A 7,825-nucleotide genomic window follows, 5' to 3' on the forward strand; every position below is an offset into this window, starting at 1 on the left:
TGCCCCCCTCCACCATAATCCACCTCGGTCATATCGTAGCGGTGCTTAGGCGAATCCCGGCGTCGGTAGCTTCATCAACACCGTCACCATGCCGTCATGCTAACGAAGCTCTTCCCGCAAGCTCTACTGGATCATGAGTTCGCGGGACGTCACCGAGCTGAACGTGTGCTGAACGCAGAGATGAAGACGTATGACTACATCAACCGCGTTGTCATAACACTTCTGCTTATGGTCTACGAGGGTACGTAGACGGCACTCTCCCCTCTTGTTGCTATGCATCACCATGATCTTGCATGTGCGTATGAATATTTTTGAAATTACTACGTTCCCCAACCCTCTCTTCCACCACTAGGCCCATGAGGCCCAATAACTTCCCGGGGGGTCCGGTAACCCCTGGTACTATGAAACTTATCCGAAACGACCCAAACCATTCCGGTGTCCGAATGTAACCTTCCAATATATGAATCTTTATGTCTCAGCCATTTCGAGACTCCTTGTCATGTCCGTGATCTCATCTGGGACTCCAAACAACCTTCGGTCATCAAATCACATAACTCATAATACAAATCGTCATCGAACGTTAAGCGTGCGGACCCTACGGGTTCGAGAACTATGTAGACATGACCGAGACATATCTCCGATCAATAACCAATAGCGGAACCTGGATGCTCATATTGGTTCCTACATATTCTTCAAAGATCTTTATTGGTCAAATCGCATAACAACCTACATTGTTCCTTTTGTCATCGGTATGTTACTTGCCCGAGATTCGATCGTCGGTATCATCATACCTAGTTCAATATCATCACCGGCAAGTCTCTTTACTCGTTCCGTAATGCATCATCCCATGGCTAAATCATTAGACACATTTCTTGCAAGGCTCATAGTGATGTGCATTACCGAGAGGGCCCAGAGATACCTCTCCGATACACGGAGTGACAAATCCTAATCTTGATCTATGCCAACTCAACAAACACCATAGGAGACACATGTAGAGAAATTTTATAATCACCCAGTTACGTTGTGACGTTTGATAGCACACAAGGTGTTCCTCCGGTATTCGGGAGTTGCATAATCTCATAGTCTGAGGAACATGTATAAGTCATCAAGAAAGCAATAGCAGAAAAACTAAACAATCATTATGGTAAGCTAACGGATGGGTCTTGTCCATCACATCATTCTCTAATGATGTGATCACGTTCATCAAATGACAACACATGTCTATGGCTAGGAAACCTAACCATCTTTATTTACCAAGCTAGTCAAGTAGAGGCATACTAGGGACACTCTGTTTGTCTATGTATTCACACATGTACTAAGTTTCCGGTTAATACAATTCTAGCATGAATAATAAACATTTATCATGATATAAGGAAATATAAATAACACCTTTATTATTGCCTCTAGGGCATATTTCCTTTAGTATCCCACTTGCACTAGAGTCAATAATCTAGATTACATAGTAATGATTCTAACACCCATGGAGTCTTGGTGCTAATCATGTTTTTCTCATGAGAGAGGCTTAGTCAACGGGTCTGCAACATTCAGATCTGTATGTATCTTCCAAATCTCTATGTCTCCCTCCTTGACTTGACCACGGCTGGAATTGAAGCATGTGTTGATGTGCTTGGTTATCTTGTGAAATCTGGATTCCTTTGCCAAGGCAATTGCACCAGTATTTTCACAAAAGATTTTCATTGGACCCGATGCACTAGGTATTACACCTAGTCAGATATGAACTCCTTCATCCAGACTCTTTCAGTTGTTGCTTCCGAAGTAGCTATGTATTCCGCTTCACACGTAGATCCCGCCACGACGCTCTTCTTACAACTGCACCAACTGACAACTCCACCATTCAATAAAAATACGTATCCGGTTTGTGACTTAAAGTCATCCGGATCAGTGTCAAAACTTGCATCGACGTAACCATTTATGATGAGCTCTTTGTCACCTCCATAAACGAGAAACATATCCTTAGTCGTTTTCAGGTATTTTAGGATGTTCTTGACCGCTGTCCAGTGATCCACTCCTGGATTACTTTGGTACCTCCCTGCTAAACTAATAGCAAGGCACACATCAGGTCTAGTACACAGCATTGCATACATGATAGAACCTATGGCTGAGGCATAGGGATTGAATTTCATTTTCTCTCTATCTTCTGAAGTGGTCGGGCACTGAATCTGACTCAACTTCACACCTTGTAACACAGGCAAGAACCCTTTCTTTGACTCATACATTTTGAACTTCTTGAAAACTTTATCAAGGTATGTGCTTTGTGAAAGTCCAGTTAAGTGTCTCAGTCTATCTCCATAGATCTTGATGCCCAATATATAAGCAGCTTCACCGACGTCTTTAATTGAAAAATTCTTATTCAAGTATCCTTTTATGCTATTCAGAAATTCGGTATCATTTCCGATCAACAATATGTCATCCACATATAATACCATAAATGCTACGGAGCTCCCACTCACTTTCTTGTAAATACAGGGTTCTCCAAAAGTCTGTATAAAACCATATGCTTTGATAACACTATCAAAACGTATATTCCAACTCCGATAGGCTTGCACCAGTCCATAAATGCATCGTTGGAGCTTGCACACTTTGTTAGCACCTTTTGGATCGACAAAACCTTCTAGTTGCATCATATACAACTCTTCTTTGAGATATCCATTAAAGAATGCAGTTTTGACATCCATTTGCCAAATTTCATAATCATAAAATGCGGCAATTGCTAACATGATTCGGACAAACTTAAGCATCGCTACGGGTGAGAAGGTCTCATCGTAGTCAACTGTAACGCCCCGAGACCAATGTGCCAGGTGTCCTCCGCTTATTCGCTGTTGTTGCCTTGTCATTGCTTGCGTGTCATGCTTTGCATATCATGTCATCATGTGCATTTCATTTGCATACATGTTCGTCTCATGCATCCGAGCATTTTCGTCGTTGTCCGTTTTGCAATCCGGCGCTCCTATGTCACCTGGTGCCCCTTTCTACCTTCCTTTCGTGTGTGGGTGTTAAACATTTCCGGATTGGACCGAGACTTGCCAAGCGGCCTTGGTTTACTACCGGTAGACCGCCTGTCAAGTTTCGTGCCATTTGGACTTCGTTTGATACTCCAACGGTTAACCGAGGGACCGTAAAGGCCTCGTGTGTGTTGCAGCGCAACACCTCTCCAAAGTGGCGAAAAACCCACCTAAACCTCCTCCATCATCTCGGTCGTTCGATCACAATCGCGTGGCCAAAAACCGCACCTCATTTGGACTCTCCTAGCTCCTTCTACCTATATATATGTGCAACCCTTCCAAATTCGCGGGCTAACCCTAACCTTCATCTACCTCGCGCCGCCGGACACTTCTTCTCCGCCGACGGACATGTCCGTTTTGTCCCACCACCGCGTCCAGCCAACCTACGCGCGACACGTGGTGCCGTCAGTCCCTCCGCCACCGCGGCCCGCGAGGCCCCCGGCCGGCCCACCCGCAACCGCGCTGGGCCCGAGCCGCGCCCCGTGCTCCGTCGCCCACTCCGCCCTCGCCGCCGTCTTCGCCGCCTCCGGCCGGTGAGCTTTGCGGGCACCACCTCTCGCCGGCCGCCATCCCTGCCGCCTCCCTCCGCCCGTCTCGCCGTGCGTGCGCCGCCGCCTTCGCCCGGTCGCCGCCTGCCATCTCTGCCGCCGTCCGGCCACCTACGGCCTCCCGCTGCCTTCTCCTTTCAGTTCGATCCGGAGGAGAGGAGCTCCTCCATGCCCCGCCCCGCGCCATGGACCTGCACCACTGCCGGACCCCAACCCCGTGCCCGACGCTGTCCTGCGCCATCGATGTTGACCACCAGATGAGCCTCGCGCCTCTTCTCCCTCCTTCCATTCTTCTCCCTCTCCCTCACATCTCTCTCTCTCTCTGCTCGTACAGGGAGCTCCGACGCCTCGTAGCTGCAGCGCCGCCGTCTAGTCGCCATGGCCTCGAACTCTTGCCGCTCCATCCCCTGCCTCTCCGCCTCACCGGAGTCCAGCACAACGCCGGCAGCGCCACCGCAGGACCTCCTCGACCCTCCTTCTCCTGCCCGAGCTCATGGATGCCCGTCTCCTTTCAGCGCCCTTCGCCGCTTGGAGCCTCGCCTCGCACCGCCCGGGTCCCGCATCTCCGCCGGACCGCCCTAGCTTGTGGAGCCCCAGGAGCACTCTGCAGCGGTGCAGCCGACCCCGCTCCGTCTGGCAACCTGCTCGGATACAGTCGTCCCCGCCGCCAAGTATCGCCGTCGACCTCCATCTCTCTGCATCGCGCCAAGTCCCGCGCCCTTGCTTCCCTGCGTCCCCTGCTTTAGGTCAAGTAGCGCTCGCAGCGCTCGACCCCTGTTTCGAGAGCCGCGCGCTGTCGCTCGCATTGACCAGCGCCCCAAGCCGGCCTACCTCCTCCACCCACCGGGCCAAGAGCCCATGGTGAGCCTCCCATGTTCCTATAGCTCCAGTCCGGCCCAGTTCCAACCAGATCCGGCCTGTATCCTATTTTTTTACATAGTACGTTTTCCTATTTTTCCCAGAGAACGTCAGTTTTGCAGAAAAGACCCTCTTGTTCATGCATTTAATATCTCACAAACCATGCATCGATTAAAATAAGTTATATATGAAACTTGCTTAGAATTTTGTCTAGATTCATAATACCCAACTTTCATCCATGTTCAAAATGTTTAAAATGATGTTTGTTTAAATTTGCCCCTATGCCATGCTAAAATGATTTATTTCATAATTAAATAACCATAACTCGGATTTTAATAAACTTTATATGTATATGGGGTAGAATTTTTCCTAGTTTAACATGGTGACATCATTTTGCATGATTACCAACTATAAAATATGGCTTAGGGCAGAACCGCACCAAATCTAAAATATGCATATGGTGATTTACCGGAATTGTTGTTCGTTGCTTCCGGCCTCATTTTAAACTTGACTAGATAGGTAGTTTTACTTTGCTTCACCCTCTTGCCATGTTTAACAACATTTAATATTGTTGGGTACATAAACGAGATCGAATCTAAACAAGTCATGTGGTGTTTCGTCAATATGCAACGGAGTTGCATATTGAGCTCCACTTAATTTGTAGGGTTGTTTGTTGCACTTTGCCATGCCATGCTTCTTTAAACCGGACATGCATCATACTTGGTTGTGCATCGTGCCATGCTTATGTGATGTTTGTTTACTATGTTGTGTGCTTCTTTTCGGTGTTGCTTCTTCGGGTTGGTTCCGTTAATGTCGCGTTGTGAGGAACCGTTCGTCTATGTCCGTTTGTCTTCTTCATGGACTCGTTCTTCTTCCTTGCGGGATTTCAGGCAAGATGACCATACCCTCGAAATCACTTCTATCTTTGCTTGCTAGATGCTCGCTCTTTTGCTATGCCTATGCTATGATACCTACCACTTGCTTATCATGCCTCCCATATTGTTAAACCAAGCCTCTAACCCACCTTGTCCTAGCAAACCGTTGTTTGGCTATGTTACCGCTTTGCTCAGCCCTCTTATAGCGTTGTTAGTTGCAGGTGAAGATTGAAGTTTGTTCCTTGTTGGAACATGGAGATGTTGTTCCTTGTTGGAACGTTGTTTACTTGTTGGGATATCACAATATCTCTTATCTAATTAATGCATCTATATACTTGGTAAAGGGTGGAAGGCTCGGCCTTATGCCTGGTGTTTTGTTCCACTCTTGCCGCCCTAGTTTCCGTCATATCGGTGTTATGTTCCCGGATTTTGCGTTCCTTATGCGGTTGGGTAATAATGGGAACCCCTTGACAGTTCGCCTTGAATAAAACTCCTCCAGCAATGCCCAACATTGATTTTACCATTCGCCACCTAGCTTTTTCTTTCCCTTGGGTTCTGCAGACTCAAGGGTCATCTTTATTTTAACCCCCCCGGGCCAGTGCTCCTCTGAGTGTTGGTCCAACCTGTCAGCTGCCGGTGGCCACCAGGGGCAACTCTGGGCTGGCCTACCCGTACCTTGGACAATCTGAGTGTGCCCTGAGAAAGAGATATGTGCATCTCCTATCGAGATTTGTCGGCACATTCGGGCGGTGTTGCTGGTTTAGTTTTACCTTGTCAAAATGTCTTGTAACCGGGATTTCGAGCCTGATCGGGTCTTCCCGCTAGAAGGAATATCCTTCGTTGACCGTGAGAGCTTGTGATGGGCTAAGTTGGGACACCCCTGCAGGGATTTGAACTTTCGAAAGCCGTGCCCGCAGTTATGGGCAGATGGGAATTTGTTAATGTCCGGTTGTAGAAAACCTGAAGTTGACCTTAATTAAAATACATCAACCGCGTGTGTGACCGTGATGGTCTCTTTCCGGCGGAGTCTGGGAAATGAACACGGTGTTGGAGTTATGCTTGACGTAGGTTGTTCTAGGATCACTTCTTGATCATAGTTTCTCGATCATGCTTTGCCTTCTCTTCTCGCTCTCATTTGCGTATGTTTAGCCACCATATATGCTAGTCGCTTGCTGCAGCTCCACCTCATACCTTTTACCTTTCCTATAAGCTTAAATAGTCTTGATTGCGAGGGTGCGAGATTACTGAGTCCCCGTGGCTCACAGATACTTCCAAAACCAGTTTGCAGGTGCCGATGAGTCCGTGCAGATGACGCAACCAAGCTCAGGAGGAGCTCGATGAAGATCTTGTCCTTTGTGTCGTTTCGTTCTAGTTGATCAGTAGTGGAGCCCAGTTGGGGTCGATCGGGGACCTTTGTCACTTTTGGGGTTCTTCTTTTATTTTGGCTCCGTAGTCGGGCCCTGATTGTACTTGGATGATGTAATGCTTTATTCATGTAATTGTGTTTTCGTCACAATTTTATCGTTGTAGTTCTAGAATACCTGAGTTTAGTTCGCCGACATCGAAAATCTCTTTTATGTAGTTGTTGGTGAGATAACCTCGACGCCACCCAGTACTGGGGCGGGAGTTCGGGAGTATTGCCATAACTCGTATAACGGATGCTTTTCGAAGGTTGAGGTAGACGATTTCCGAAGGTTTCCTGGTTATGTGTTGAAGGATGGATACAGCTGGATGTAGGATTTGCTAGTTTGGGTGAGATATTATGCTTCCCCTGTATCCCCAACACTTGATTGCATAACTGGAAAATTTCGGGAGATTATAAGTGGGAATTCAAGTAGCTCTTAGGATTTCTTTCTGACAGATGTATGATATGAAATTGGGGTTCGACGTCTAGTGGTCCGCCTATTCACGGTTGGTTTTACAGTGGTCTCATTGTGTCTTAAAGAGTCCTTGGCTATGCCGACTCGGGGATGCTTCGTATGTCATGTGCACTGCCTTGTACATGATGGTGCTGTACGATCGAGCCCGTGTAGGCCCACCACAAAAACTTCGGACGAAATCTCTATCATATGTTTGTTCCGGCTTATTTTGCAAGCCAATCCTTGTTTGTTTTGAGATGTGGTATTCGAGTTGCTTCGAAGTCAAATGATGATTCCATGCCTTTTCTTAATCGGTGTTCTCATGTGAATACTAATCCTTCTCGATCATCGAGTTTGTCTTTGAAGGAAATATGCCCTAGAAGCAATAATAAAGTTATTATTTATTTCCTTATATCATGATAAATGTTTATTATTCATGCTAGAATTGTATTAACCGGAAACATAATACATGTGTGAATACATAGACAAACAGAGTGTCACTAGTATGCCTCTACTTGACTAGCTCGTTAATCGAAGATGGTTATGTTTCCTAACCATGAACAAAAGAGTTGTTATTTGATTAACAGGATCACATCATTAGAAGAATGATGTGATTGACATGACCCATTCCATTAGCTTAGCACCCGATCGTTTAGTATGTT

The sequence above is a fragment of the Triticum aestivum genome, chromosome 7A (genome assembly GCF_018294505.1).
Source record: "Triticum aestivum cultivar Chinese Spring chromosome 7A, IWGSC CS RefSeq v2.1, whole genome shotgun sequence".
NCBI classification, from domain to species: Eukaryota; Viridiplantae; Streptophyta; class Magnoliopsida; order Poales; family Poaceae; genus Triticum; species Triticum aestivum.